The sequence below is a fragment of the Lolium rigidum genome, chromosome 1 (genome assembly GCF_022539505.1).
Source record: "Lolium rigidum isolate FL_2022 chromosome 1, APGP_CSIRO_Lrig_0.1, whole genome shotgun sequence".
Taxonomy (NCBI): Eukaryota; Viridiplantae; Streptophyta; class Magnoliopsida; order Poales; family Poaceae; genus Lolium; species Lolium rigidum.
This window is the reverse complement of record NC_061508.1, coordinates 161,896,600-161,912,715: the sequence shown is the minus strand read 5'-3', so window position 1 is coordinate 161,912,715 and position 16,116 is coordinate 161,896,600. Positions and strand designations below refer to the sequence as shown.

General features: G+C 41.9%; 1 long non-coding RNA gene across 2 annotated transcripts; it reads right to left on the bottom strand.

Annotated features, from left to right (window-relative positions):
- Positions 1 to 233: 233 nt before the first annotated feature.
- Positions 234 to 3,252, bottom strand: LOC124682675. Of its 2 annotated transcripts, none has more exons than XR_006996375.1 (5): positions 2,508 to 3,252; positions 2,355 to 2,425; positions 1,295 to 1,544; positions 897 to 1,183; positions 234 to 521 (listed from the first exon to the last, which is right to left on the bottom strand). It is a non-coding gene; the product is annotated as an uncharacterized LOC124682675 (long non-coding RNA). The 2 variants fall into 2 exon arrangements; XR_006996376.1 differs by having other exon boundaries at positions 2,511 to 3,252.
- Positions 3,253 to 16,116: the final 12,864 nt, after the last annotated feature.

Sequence of the window (16,116 nt, the reverse complement as noted above, 5' to 3'; positions counted from 1 at the left end):
GCAGGAGGAGCTGCGGCGTAGGGGAGGCGACAACGGGGCGGGGCCGTCGAACGCACCGCCGGGCGGTCAGTAGTCTAGGTTTAGATGAAATCTAGCCGTTTTCATTCAAACTTTGTAATATATAATCAAAATTGAATGAAAACCTTTATTTTGGTGCACCAATATTCATTTGGGGAGGCGGCTGGGGGACGACGTCTCCCAAACGCGGCACGAACAAAACACGTCCCCCAAACGCTCGATCTGGCGCGGTTTGGGGAGACGCGACTGGAGATGCTCTAAGTTACGAACACCACCTTTTCCAACCAAAAGACTACACACACACTTTGTAAGGTCTCAGTATCAACTGAATACAAGTTTGCTGCCAGCAGGTTTCAGAAAGCCACTTATGCTCCTCTAGAATTTTGCTCTCGCCAAAATAGCAATGTCCAGAATAATAAGCTAGATTGTCTTCAGTATACATCACAGTCAGGATCGCCTCCCACAACAGCAATGATTTTACCAGCAGGGATGAATGATGTGTGCTGCATGAAAGAAAACAAAGGATCAAAACATGCTCATGCTGCTCCCCCTCATCACCTCTTGGAAGACAAAAATGCTTTGACCAAATATTGAGTACTGACTGGATTTAGTTAGGAAAACTCCAATACACAGTGCAGCATATAAACCACCAAATATAGCCACGAGCATACAATGAAGCTGAGGCTTACATTCAATTCCCAACTGAAACGAAAATGATTGCAAATTTGAAAAAAAAAATTCCAAGTCAAAGTCTGTAAGTCATTGACTGAAGTCAGGAAATGCACAGAACCACTGCCAAACTGAATTTTATGTTCTGATTAGTAGATTCTCAATTCCCTGAAACAAAAAGAATTATTTGCCCAAAGAGAATAAATTACCTTGGTTTCTCAAATATCTCCAGACAATTAATAATGCCTTCGTCATCATGTGTTGACAGGCAAGAATAGCTTATTCCTTCATGGTCCAAAAACTGCATTCCTCGGACAATTAATAAATTGTAAGTGGCTGTAGATGTCAGAGATGGAATGCAAGGTTAAAAATGAAGACAAGTTGGCTTGTAAATTAGTTCTCCCTTAATTCCACCAGCAAACAGCAGTTTAGTCTTCACTGCCAATGTGGTAACTACAGTCTGATAAAAGCCCTCATAAAAATTCCTCTGGTGCTTCTGAAGTCAAAGCACAACAGATATGCATTTTCACACAACAATGTTTTTAATATACAAGCATCGGTAAGAAAAATGCAAGTTCAAACAAACACTTGAAAGAGAAATTTGTACCTCAAATGGTGGAACATGTCCCTGAAAATCAATGACTTCACGCTTCTCAGAAGTCAGTGGTGACGAACAAATCATAGAAAAGTATGACATAAGACACACATCCATACGTCTTGCCTTGTCGTTTCCCATACTAAATTTATCAACTGCATAACCCCATCCAGGTCAGTTGCAATATCCATGCAACATATATCTCCTCGCCCCAATTCCCACACGAGAGAAACTCCATGAATCGCAAAATTTCAGTGTCAATCTGAAAAGCAGAGAGAGGCCACACTGAACTTTGATTAATGAACAAGTAAAAATATGTCATTTGGGTACCTAAGATTAAAAAAAACATGATTGCAGCCAAGCAGAAAGACAAACCTAAGCAACGAGAGACGAAAGTAGTGAGGAAAGACAGGGTGCTCTGTCCACATATTTATATTGAAGGGAGAACTTATAGTAACGCTCCGATTAATCACATGAGGGAGAATAATTACAGGAAAACTGAATGGGTCTAAATTACCACCATGAATCCAACATTAGAGCGCCGGTAGGAACAGTAAAACAACAATAGAATCATAATAGAAAAATAACAAAACTTTTCTTTTGAACGAGCGTATGCAGAGTTCAGCAAACGTACTTCTTTTTCTTTGCAAAATTGGATTGGGCATAGCAATTGGTTCATTAATCCTTGCCCTCTTACTCTGTGGGCCAGAACTACTTGAGCCACGAAAAAACCGTGGCTCGTATGTATTGTTAACTTGGGTTCGTGTTCGCGATCGCTTTGTCATTTTTTCTATACAGGTATAACCTGTGATATAGACTATTACAAAGAGAGGTAAAGGTATGACATGTGCATAGAAGGATGCAGTTATATGCAAACATTTGGTTGAAATAAAAAGTTAATAGCACCACACAGTGTAAAGTAATTCTAACTGAAATTGGAAAATGCATAACAAATAATTTTAAAAGAGGGGTGCAATACAATGATTCAGCAAGCAGTTGGGAACATATTTGTCGCGACAATGTAAGGAGAGATGAAATTTGAGACTGCAGCAAAGAATAAAGAATAACATACGCAAAGAGGATGGAAGCACTGAGGAAAGATAGGTTCCGTGTCCACATATTTATATTGAAGAGAAGGTAGAGCTGAAAGTAACAGTAGGATTAAACGTAATAATCACAGGACGTGGCATAATTAGAAGAACGATAATGAATGGGTCGAAATTACCACCATGAATCCACCATTAAGTCGCCAGGAAATACAGTTAAGTCATCGGGAAGGAGAAGCGTTCTTTCTGTGCCGCTAATTGTTGTGGTCTGGTCTGCGAACGTGAACGAGGGCCGTTGTTCGCATTCAGTACATGGGCCTCCGAATTCGATCTACCGTGTTTAAGGAGTCCAGCTGACGGCCTGCAATGAAAAAAAAATTGCCGCCGACGGAGCACCTAAAAAGAGAGATTGGTAAACTGTTTTTTTTTTTGAATGAAAGGCAAAAGCTTTGCCTTATATATTAATTAAGAAGAAGGTGCCCAGTTGATTTGTGGAAAACCGGGCGAAAAACATACAACAACAACACCACATGAACACGCCCACTCTCGTGACAACGCGAGCCACACTCAAGTCAGTTAACACTGAAACCCACAGAGTAAACACCTCGTAAAGGAACCTCACTCGGAACACCACAGGGAAACATACCCAAGAACAACAAAGAAGATGGAATAGTGATCAAGCAGCCGTTAACGCCTTCCTTGAGGCACCGCTCTTTCTGATTTTGCTCTTGAATAATTTCTCGTTTAGGATGTCAGGTCCCACCTTGCTTTTCCTTCTCAGTTCCCTCTCCTTCAGAAGACAACCAATGGTCTTACCAGATCCTAGGTCGTCAGCCTCCAAGCTGACGAGAAAGTCACAAAGTTTTTTGGCGAAGAGAGCTCCAGGAATAGGTGGCAAAGAAATCGACGCAACAACCTTGTCACCCACGGAAACCCCCTTCCGATGGACTGAGTCGACTGAATGACAACATCGTCCAAACCTTCATGCCCAACATTAGCGAGCGTTTGGCTAGGCTCTGACAGTGGTGGTGCGGGCGACAATGGCACCGCCGAGGCCTCAAGCGAGTCCACCAACAGATGCTCCATCGACATATCATCACCCAAATCTCCATGGTGGCTAGGCTCTAGCGTTGGGGACGTCAAAGCCAAACCCGAGGGCCCAAGCAAGCCCACCTCCTCTTGCACCATTGGCTGTAGAGGAGTCAACTCCCCACACGACTCTTGTAGCTCGGGCATAAGCAGCATTACCGGAGCCATGCCCTCAATGATGTCCTCCCTCCCATGTGCATCCGACACAGCCGGTAGCGGCGACGGGCAGCGCCTAGGAGAGAAACAACCATAGAGGTTGACTTCCCCATCATCGGTGGAACCGGCATGGAGCATGCACGAAGAAGAGACCACAGGGTCAAAAGCAGGTTTGCCAAGGGCAGCCTCCGCTCTCAGCAAAAAACTCTCAACCCGAGCTAGGCACCCTTGCAACTCAGAGCGAAGCAACTTTGCCTGAGCAGCCAGGACAGCCTGCAACTGCACATCAGTCTGCTGGTGATGTGACTCCGTCTGCTCACTGGGAGGAGATCGCTGCCAGGGGCGAGGACGAACAGGATGAACAACAGGCAGCTGTGTAGCATGGCGAACTTGGATCGGAGGAGGGCGAGGGGCGGTTCTTCCAGTGCAGACCTTGGCTTTGTGGCCGACTTGGCGACAATTGTTGCACCTGAGAGGCTCGCAGCAGACCGAAGCCCAGTGCCCGGCTTCATGGCAACGGAGGCATCTCCGGTTAAGCCAAGCGAGGGGGGGAGGACGAGGAGTCTTCACAGCAGGAGGAACGAACGCTGTGCGGCTCACGCCGCGCCTCGACTTGACGAGCTCCCAAGGCGTCTCCTCATGCCCTGCGGTGGCCGTCGCGTCTTGAGCAGCTGGAACCTTGATACGTCTCCGACGTATCGATAATTTCTTATGTTCCATGCCATATTATTGATGATACCTACATGTTTTATGCACACTTTATGTCATATTCGTGCATTTTCTGGAACAAACCTATTAACAAGATGCCGAAGTGCCAGTTGCTGTTTTCTGCTGTTTTTGGTTTCAGAAATCCTAGTAACGGAATATTCTCGGAATTGGACGAAATCAAGTCCCGGGGGCCTATTTTGCCACGAACCTTCCAGAAGACCGAAGAGGACACGAAGTGGGGCCACGAGGGGCTGCCACCATAGGCGGCGCGGCCCAGCCCTTGGCCGCGCCGACTCGTGGTGTGGGGCCCCGTGTGGCCCCCACGTTGCCCTTCCGCCTACTTAAAGCCTCCGTCGCGAAACCCCCGATGCGAAAAACCACGATACGGAAAACCTCACCGAGACGCCACCGCCGCCGATCCCATCTCGGGGGATTCTGGAGATCTCCTCCGGCACCCTGCCGGAGAGGGGATTCATCTCCCGGAGGACTCTACACCGCCATGGTCGCCTCCGGAGTGATGAGTGAGTAGTTCACCTGTGGGGACCCCGGTCTAGCTGTCCAAAATCCCTGTTATGTATACAGTTCACGATCCCATGATCAGTGCGTCGTGAACACATAACCGAACTGATATCAAATTACACCATCCATTACAAAGCGAAATAAGAAAATTACACCATGGTCACATGACCAATACTTACATAATAGCCTCGAAGGGCCTAACTAAACATCAGAGTAGCATCATCACTTCAACAATCGCAGTACCCAAGTCATCTGCCATAACCCTACAGGCAACTGACTGGGAAGACGTTCCTAGCTCGCATAGACGTCACCAACTCCTTCTTCATCTGTCGAATTCCTCCAGGTCTGGCCAAGTAAATAGCCAGGGACAAAGCCGTGAGTACATTTTGAATTGTACTCGCAAACCATTTACAAAGTAACATAACAAGGAGAACAAGGTACCGAGGACTAACTAGGAGATCAAGAGGGAATGACCACTTATATAACAAGAATATGTTATGTAGAAGAGAAGAAGTGGTTTAGTGGAGTTAGCATCTCAACTTCATGGGTGAAGGAGATGAGAGAATATATCTAAGACATCACTACTTGACTTCATTTAGAAAGATCTTTCACGACATAAACACTTAGGAAGGGTAGACCCAATTTTTATCAATTCCTTTCCGACCACCTCATTGTGGTCAACAACCATTTTTCCAGTACTCCATGTACTCCAACACAAATCCCGTTTCTTTCCTTTGTCAAACATTTTCATAAACAAAACACATCAGGCTAAGCAACAGCCAATCCAACCGTCCATGACCGCGGACGCGGCTATTCGAATAGATTTAACTCTGCAGAGTGTGCGCACTTTCCCCACAAAAACCGATAAATCCGCCGGGATCAGCCCCGGATCGTCATACGAAAGTATGCGAACTCGGATAATCGGTCATAGCCTTTCGCTTGTTTCCCTTAACCCGAGCCCTTCCCCGCGGGCTTAACCCTTCTCGGCACCCCGGCAAGCATACCTCCTTTTTGAGCGTATCTCCGGCGCCACGACGAAGACCCTCGCAATCGTCCGGCTGCAAGTTAATGCAGTGTATTGCCTCCTTCAGAGCGCAACCCGGTGTCAGAGGTCATCGTGACCCTCCTAGAGAGTGGTAAAGGTATCTCGTGTTAAATTCAACAAACTACGGACTAAGCCCGTACCCACTTTGGATATTGTGGTTGCGCTAGTAAATTGTCATGGGTGAGTACTTAGGCGCCAAAGTTTTCGTAATATCCCAACCACTTTCCCATCCCCATCATTTTTACCAAATCCTTTCCTTTCTCAAATTCTCACTTGGGCATAACATTATACCCAAGGTTTTTAACAAAAACTTTTACAACAAGGTAAAACCTTGAGGGTTTTCCCAACCTAAAGTTTATGTGTGAACTAAGATGTATAATAGCATAATGATTGCCATCATAACATGAAGGGTGTCAAGGTCATCCATACTCCAATTGAGCATGAATGGAGATGATCAAAAAGTAGAGCAATTTTAATGATATTATCCCAAGTGCTCACTAGAATTAGGGTGTCAAATGGTGGTGGAAGGTGATTCACATACTTAGAGTAAGTACGCAAAATATCGAGAGTGGACATTACACACTTGGTGGCAAGTATGTAAAAGAATCAAATTAAGCAAACCCAAGGGGACGCAAGAAAAACAAGAGACCAAGGATAGAAAGATCTCAACCAAGAACATGAATCAACAAAGAGTCAAAGTAAATGGCTTGCCTTGGCTTATTTGTCCCTGGACTTCTTCAACTCCATCAAATAATAATTCCAACAATATAATAAAATCCTTGTCCGATCCACTTCTTCTTCTCCGGAATCGTTCGCATCTATCGTCGGAAAATATAAAAGGAACACAATCAAACACATTGCACCAACAAAACAATAAGCAACAAGCATCAATCAAAAACTAACCACTCTACTAAGGCTAACATATTAAGGACATATAGATACTACAAAGCATCTAGAAGAAACGCCATTTTATTTACCTAATAAAGGTATGAGAGTACCATGCTTAGCAATTGTCTCTCTCGGTTATCACCATGGCATAAACCAAATATCCCCTGGTAGATAACATCATAAAGAGGACAAGTGCATTAGTTTGGCATCACAAACGTTCACAATACATTTTCAAACATTTTTGGAAAAGTAGAAAACAGTTTTCCTAACATAATTTGTTCCCATAACACTACAACCAAAATAGGAAGCAAACCATAATCCACATCATTTGAAAACTCAAGCTAAACAAAAGTGCTAATGTTAAGTTGCAGAGGTTTTGCTTTGCAAGCATAAAACAATGGTTGCCCATCTCTACCAAAAAGAGTTGGTCAAGGGTTTTAAATAAACCGAAAGGTTTTGCTTCAACAATGCATGTCACACATAAACATTACTAACAGTAACAAATATGTATGAACAGAGACTAATAACATTTTTCCTATATAGCCAGTACTAATACAAGACTAACCCAATTGGAATCACCCAAAAATATTAAACCTACAATTTTAGGAATTTCTTTGAATCTGACTGTACAGAAAACAAGATCTGTAAGCCATAAATCGTAGAAAAATCCTAAAAATATGAGGCCACTGGCATTTGAAAGGTATTTAAACATAGATGCATACACAATTGGATTTGGGTTCAAATTGTTTCTGAAACTCTCACAAATGGATTGACAAGATTACTGCATGTCTATACCATTTGCTTCACCTCTGGAGTTACAGAATAGATAAAGGTTTGAAACTTGTTTGAGATGATTAAGAAAACATTCAGTAATCCTACAGAAGTGGAATCACTCAATTAGGTTCAAAAATGGATTTTTGATGAATTAAAAGCTAACAGCCATGTCTGCAGAACATACAGAAAAAGTTTAATTCATCAAAAATCATACACAAATCATAAAAATATGAGGTCTGCTGCATCTGGAAGGTACTGAATAGGTGGTTCTTACCCAGTTGGTTTCATTCAAAAATTCGTCACCAAGCTCCTGGTTTAATTCGACAAAGTCAGATCTGACCAGATCTTGATCTGTGAACCATTTCAGTTTCAGGAGGTCAATCGAAGTGAAACCACCGCCAAAAAGAAGGTACTGAAGAGGGCTTTCACCCGCAGTTGAGTTTGCTCAAAAAGGTTTTGTAAAACGGGAGAAATATAACAAACAGTGATTATGCATGTTTTCAGGAATTTATTTACCATGCAAAATCCGTAACGAATTTGAGGATGAGACCAACGCCAAGTTGTAGATCTTTTAAATACCTATCTGCGGAACTTTGAATCACTCGATTTGGATGTGCACACCAGATTTGGCGGATTTTACAAGTTCGTACCAGAATTTGAAACAGCAAGATACAGAAATTACTGCAAGGTTTTGGACGAACTTTGCTCAAGAACTTCAGATCTGAGGATAGCTCAAGCTTCTCCATGCTTGGACCAACATGCACCTGCATCAAGATCCAATCTTAGCAATGGAGGAAGAGGAAGAGGAGAGAAAACCATCTAGGGTTGGGGAGAAGAGAGGGAGAGGGAAGCTCTCATGGTGAGGGGAAGCTTGAGGAAGGAGGGAGTTGCATCTTGGAGAGGTTTCCATGGCCATGGCCGGCCATGGTTGCTAGGAGGAGCAGCATTTCGTGGTGGAGGAGAGGAGGAGAGTGTGAGGGAGTGGAGAGTGAAGAAAATGAGCAAAGGGGGAGGTGGTGGCTGGCCAAGGGGGTATTTATAGAGGGAGAGGGGTGGCTGCCTCCTTTTTCATTGGCCAAGGAAGGTGGCTGCCCATTTATTGATTGGAGTAGTTGGGAGGCAATGCTTGCAAGAGAAGAAAGTGAGGAGAAACATGGCTGGCCGAAATTGTCATGGCCGGCTCCATTCTTGCCAAGCACAAGTGAGCAATGTGAGAGAAAGGCACAACATCAATGTGTATAGACAAGGTATGATGTTGAGAAGATAATATCAAAGAGTGACTTTGATAATGATAAAAATAGGAGTAGATACATATAGATAAAAATGAGTATGAAGGTGACATGTGCCATGTGCCATGAGAATAATCTCCACCACTTTGGTAGAGACCAACTTAGGATGAAGATAGTTCCCAAGGTATAGTTGATGATTAGAGGTTTACATTAGAATTCAAAATTGAAAGAATTGGGATTCACCACATGGAACAATGCATGAGCATGCCAAGGTAGATGGGTGGTGATGGTGGTTTAGTCAATGATAGAGCAAGATTAAGAGAGATGGTGAGTGAAGTAACCATGTACTCACAAGGATGAATATGGTGGCAGAAATCACCAATTCATGAGGTCAGGGTGATGATGGAAAAGAATAGAGGATTGAGATGGGTATGGTGAGATATAACTTGTTCTTAAAATAAGAGGTAAATTGGGAGTTATTTGAAAATATTAAATGATCATCCATTTGATCAAAAATTGGAGGATGGAGGGGATACAATGTGGTGGATCAGAGATGTGCATAAGATGTGCAAGAGTTGCCATTTGAAAAAGAGTTTAATTGAAAGGTATGGGACACACCTCAATTGTCTAGAGACAATTGGGAAAGAACCCAAGTGGAAATGGAATTTTGAAAAGGTTGAGAGAAAACTAGTTGGAACATAGGAGTTCAAAATATTCTACTTGTTTTCTCAAGTTAGGTAGGGTTTTTCTCAAATGTAAAATAATCAAGAGGGAAACAAGAAATGGTATAGGTACCATAAACAAGCTTTTTGTTAAAACAAAGCAAAATAGAAATAATGTTTTATAAATCAATACTTGGTAGAAATGGGATGAAAGACAAAACCCATTTTAGTTCCTTGTTTTCTTTGAAGAGAAATCTTGGAAAGTTTTAATAAAACTAGAAGTAGTTTTGTGATCAAAACTAGAGAAGGAGAACTGTAGGATTTTTGAGGAGGGAAACTAATTTAGGGAGGAGTGTTCTCAAGGGTAGATGGTGGCTACAAAATGTATCCATCATTTCCACTCTTGGTTTTGTGAAGATTAAACTTGAATAAAAACAAGAGGTAAAAGTGAAGGAAGTGATCTAGAGTTGAATCATTGGATAGGGTATAAGATCAAGTTGAATATATGTGATGCAAGGGTAGAATGAGACATGCAGGATGTGGAAATTGTAGAGGGAGATGCACAGATGAGATCCATGCATTGAGATCACCAAGTTGTGAATTAAGGATGATTGAGCTATCTTGTACCACAAAGAGAAAAAATCAAGATGGCACACCCATGTTGTCATCAGGAGAGAGGTTTGATGTAGTAAGAAGGAAAACAATTCTTCCTAAGCCACACATGTGTTTTATTTGGTGAGTTGCTTGTTTAACCACTAGGGGTGTCGTTCTATGAGGTAGCTCAAGACAAAATTCAACAAGCAAATCCAGACAATTCATCTACCAACAGATCAAGGCAATTCATCATAGCAAACAGATCAAGGAAATTCACCTTAATTAGTCTATAGAAAAAGTTTTTGTTCCCCCTGATTTTTGAAATAAGGATAACTAATCAAGGTTGAAAAAGTTGGGGTGTTACATCACCCCTGGACTATGGGTCCATAGCAGTAGCTAGATGGTTGTCTTCTCCTCATTGTGCTTCATTGTTGGATCTTGTGAGCTGCCTAACATGATCAAGATCATCTATCTGTAATACTCTATGTTGTGTTTGTCGGGATCCGATGGATAGAGAATACCATGTTATGTTAATTATCAAGTTATTGCATATGTGTTGTTTATGATCTTGCATGCTCTCCGTTATTAGTAGAGGCTCTGGCCAAGTTGATGCTAGTAACTCCAAGAGGGAGTATTTATGCTCGATAGTGGGTTCATGCCCGCATTGACACCGGGACAATGACGAAAAGTTCTAAGGTTGTGTTGTGTCGTTGCCACTAGGGATAAAACATTGATGCTATGTCCGAGGATATAGTTATTGATTACATTACGCACCATACTTAATGCAATTGTCTGTTGCTTTGCAATTTAATACTGGAAGGGGTTCGGACGATAACCTGAAGATGGACTTTTTAGGCATAGATGCAGTTGGATGGCGGTCTATGTACTTTGTCGTAATGCCCAATTAAATCTCACTATACTTATCATGACATGTATGTGCATTGTTATGCCCTCTCTATTTGTCAATTGCCCGACTGTAATTTGTTCACCCAACATGCTTTTATCTATGGGAGAGACACCTCTAGTGAACTGTGGACCCCGGTCCATTCTTTTAATACTGAAATACAAATCTGCTGCAATACTTGTTTTTACTGTTTTCCTCGCAAACAATCATCTTCCACACAATTCGGTTAATCCTTTGTTACAGCAAGCTGGCGAGATTGACAACCTCACTGTTTCGTTGGGGCAAAGTACTTTGGTCGTGTTGTGCAGGTTCCACGTTGGCGCCGGAATCCCTGGTGTTGCGCCGCACTACATCCCGCCGCCATCAACCTTCAACGTGCTTCTTGGCTCCTCCTGGTTCGATAAACCTTGGTTTCTTTCTGAGGAAAAACTTGCTGCTGTGCGCATCATACCTTTCTCTTGGGGTTGCCCAACGAACGTGTGAAATACACGCCATCAAGCATATTTTCTGGCGCCGTTGCCGGGGAGATCAAGACACGCTGCAAGGGGAGTCTCCACTTCTCAATCTCTTTACTTTGTTTTTGTCTTGCTTTATTTTATTTACTACTTTGTTTGATGCATTATATCTAAACACAAAAAAATTAGTTGCTAGTTTTACTTTATTTACTATCTTGTTTGCTATATCGAAAACACAAAAAAATTAGTTTATTTGCATTTACTTTATCTAGTTTGCTTTATTTACTGTCTTACACTCTATATTAAAAACACAAAAAAATTAGTTACTTTTGTTACCATGTCTAGCTCTGAACCTGTTACTTCTTCGCCTGAAGAATTAGTCTTCACTTTCAAACAAGGGGATGAGGAGAGTTTTAAGGATGCTTGGTCTAGAATTTTTACTTCTTATCGTAAAACTGAACCTCAAATGACTCTAAGTTTGCTCCTTAGTAACTTTTATTTTGGTCTTATGATTCGCTATAGATATGCTTTGGATACTTTAGTGGGAGGAGATTTCCTTCATTGCAATGGGGATCAAGCTTTTAATGCCATAAAGAAGTTGGTTGCATCACATGATTCAACTAATAACTTTGATTCAGCCCTTATTAGCATTTATAATAGATTAAACAATCTCGAGATAAGTACATCTCGCCCTGGATGACAACTATCACCATGTTCGTAATCGTCTTGAACAAGTTTTAGTGAACTCTAAACCGTCATTATGGGATCCTACTGTTAAAATTGTTATCGGTGATCAAACTCTTCGTGCCAACTGTGATATTATGTCTGAATTTTGCCTTATACCGGAGAGCATTTATAAATCTTTGAAACTTTGGGGAGTTGATGAAGGAGGAGAAGAAATAACTCTCATTGATAACTCTGTTATAATTCCTAAGGGAATAGCCGCAGGTGTGCATACAACCATTCTTGGAAGAACAATATCCATTGATTATCTTGTTATTGAATGTGTAGGGACAGGAAAAATCACACTCTGAAGATCCTCGCTAAAACTATTGGGAGCAGTCATAGATGTGGGAGAAGGCATCCTGGATTTCACCTCTATACCGGGGGGGAATCATACATTTCCTAAATCAAAGAGAAAGAAAAACAACAAGAAAGGTAAGGGTAAAGCCCAAGGTAAGGATGATGCACCATCTTTTGATGTTACTTGATTTACACTTTCTGCGCCTAGCTGAAAGGCGTTAAAGAAAAGCGCTTATGGGAGACAACCCATGTTTTTACTACAGTATTTTTATTTTATATTTGAGTCTTGGAAGTTGTTTACTACTGTAGCAACCTCTCCTTATCTTAGTTTTATGTTTTGTTGTGCCAAGTAAAGTCTTTGATAGTAAAGTAAGTACTAGATTTGGATTACTGCGCAGTTCCAGATTTCTTTGCTGTCACGAATCTGGGTCTACCTCCCTGTAGGTAGCTCAGAAAATTAAGCCAATTTACGTGCATGATCCTCAGATATGTACGCAACTTTCATTCAATTTGAGCATTTTCATTTGAGCAAGTCTGGTGGCCTAATAAAATCTATCTTTACGGACTGTTCTGTTTTGACAGATTCTGCCTTTTATTTCGCATTGCCTCTTTTGCTATGTTGGATTAATTTCTTTGATCCATTAATGTCCAGTAGCTTTATGCAATGTCCAGAAGTGTTAAGAATGATTGTGTCACCTCTGAACATGTGAATTTTTATTGTGCACTAACCCTCTAATGAGTTGTTTCGAGTTTGTTGTGGAGGAAGTTTTCAAGGATCAAGAGAGGAGTATGATGTAATATGATCAAGGAGAGTGAAAGCTCTAAGCTTGGGGATGCCCCGGTGGTTCACCCCTGCATATTCTAAGAAGACTCAAGCATCTAAGCTTGGGGATGCCCAAGGCATCCCCTTCTTCATCGACAACATTATCAGTGTTCCTCCCCTGAAACTATATTTTTATTCCGTCACATCTTATGCACTTTGCTTGGAGCGTCGGTTTGTTTTTGTTTTTTGTTTTGTTTGAATAAAATGGATCCTAGCATTCACTTTGTGGGAGAGAGACACGCTCCGCTGTAGCATATGGACAAGTATGTCCTTAGGCTGTACTCATAGTATTCATGGCGAAGTTTCTTCTTCGTTAAATTGTTATATGGTTGGAATTGGAAAATACTACATGTAGTAATTCTAAAATGTCTTGGATAATTTGATACTTGGCAATTGTTGTGCTCATGTTTAAGCTCTTGCATCATATACTTTGCACCCATTAATGAAGAAACACTTAGAGCTTGCTAATTTGGTTTGCATATTTGGTTTCTCTAGAGTCTAGATAACATCTAGTATTGAGTTTTGAACAACAAGGAAGACGGTATGGAGTCTTATAATGTTTACAATATGTCTTTTATGTGAGTTTTGCTGCACCGTTCATCCTTGTGTTTGTTTCAAATAACCTTGCTAGCATAAACCTTGTATCGAGAGGGAATACTTCTCATGCATCCAAAATCCTTGAGCCAACTGATGGCGTGTATTTCACACGTTCGTTGGGCAACCCCAAGAGGAAGGTATGATGCGCACAGCAGCAAGTTTTCCCTCAGAAAGAAACCAAGGTTTATCGAACCAGGAGGAGCCAAGAAGCACGTTGAAGATTGATGGCGGCGGGATGTAGTGCGGCGCAACACCGGAGATTCCGGCGCCAACGTGGAACCTGCACAACACAACCAAAGTACTTTGCTCCCAACGAAACAGAGGAGGTTGTCAATCTCACCGGCTTGCTGTAACAAAGGATTAACCATATTGTGTGGAAGATGATTGTTTGCGAGAGAAAATAGTAAAACAAGTATTGCAGCAGATTTGTATTTCAAGTATTAAAAGAATGGACCGGGGTCCACAGTTCACTAGAGGTGTCTCTCCCATAAGATAAAAGCATGTTGGGTGAACAAATTACAGTCGGGCAAATGACAAATAGAGAGGGCATAACAATGCACATACATGACATGATAAGTATAGTGAGATTTAATTGGGCATTACGACAAAGTACATAGACCGCCATCCAACTGCATCTATGCCTAAAAAGTTCACCTTCAGAGTTATCGTCCGAACCCCTCCAAGTATTAAGTTGCTAAACAACAGTACAATTGCATTAAGTATGGTGCGTAATGTAATCAACAACTACATCCTCGGACATAGCGCCAATGTTTTATCCCTAGTGGCAACAAGCACAACACAACCTTAGAACTTTCTGTCACCGTCCCAGTGTGTCAATGCAGTGCATGAACCCACTATCGAGCATAAATACTCCCTCTTGGAGTTAAAAGTAAAAACTTGGCCGGAGCCTCTACTAGAAACGGAGAGCATGCAAGATCATAAACAACACATATGTAATAACTTGATAATTAACATGACATGGTATTCTCTATCCATCGGATCCCGACAAACACAACATATAGTATTACAGATAGATGATCTTGATCATGTTAGGCAGCTCACAAGATCCAACAATGAAGCACAATGAGGAGAAGACAACCATCTAGCTACCGCTATGGACCCATAGTCCAGGGGTGAACTACTCACTCATCACTCCGGAGGCGACCATGGCGGTGTAGAGTCCTCCGGGAGATGAATCCCCTCTCCGGCAGTGGTGCCGGAGGAGATCTTCGAATCCCCCGAGATGGGATCGGCGGCGGCGGCGTCTCAGCAAGGTTTTCCGTATCGTGGTTTTTCGCCTCAGGGGTTTCGCGACGGAGGCTTTAAGTAGGCGGAAGGGCAGAGTCGGGGGCCGGACGAGGGGGCCACACCATAGGCGGCGCGGCCCCCCCAGGCCGCGCCGCCTTGTGGTGTCGCCACCTCGTGGCCCCACTTCGTATGTTCTTCGGTCTTCTGGAAGCTCCGTGGAAAAATAGGCCCCCGGGTCTTCGTTTCGTCCAATTCCGAGAATATTTCGTTACTAGGATTTCTGAAACCAAAAACAGCTAGTAAAACAGAACCGGCACTTCGGCATCTTGTTAATAGGTTAGTTCCGTAAAATGCACGAATATGACATAAAGTGTGCATAAAACATGTAGGTATCATCAATAATATGGCATAGAACATAAGAAATTATCGATACGTCGGAGACGTATCAAGCATCCCTAAGCTTAGTTCTCGCTCGTCCCGAGCAGGTAAAACGATAACAAAGATAATTTCGAAGTGATATGCCATCATAACCTTGATCATACTATTTGTAAACATATGTAGTGGATGCAGCGATCAAAAACAATGGTAATGATATGAGTAAACAAGTGAATCATAAAGCAAAGACTTTTCATGAATAGTACTTCAAGACAAGTATTAATAAGTCTTGCATAAGAGTTAACTCATAAAGCAATAAATCAAAGTAAAGGCATTGAAGCAACACAAAGGAAGATTAAGTTTCAGCGGTTGCTTTCAACTTGTAACATGTATATCTCATGGATAATTGTCAACATAGAGTAATATAACAAGTACAATATGCAAGTATGTAGGAATCAATGCACAGCTTCACACAAGTGTTTGCTTCTTGAGGTGGAGAGAGATAGGTGAACTGACTCAACATAAAAGTAAAAGAATGGTCCTTCAAAGAGGAAAGCATCGATTGCTATATTTGTGCTAGAGCTTTTATTTTGAAAACATGAAACAATTTTGTCAACGGTAGTAATAAAGCATATGAGTTATGTACATTATATCTTACAAGTTGCAAGTCTCATGCATAGTATATAGCAACCATGTAAC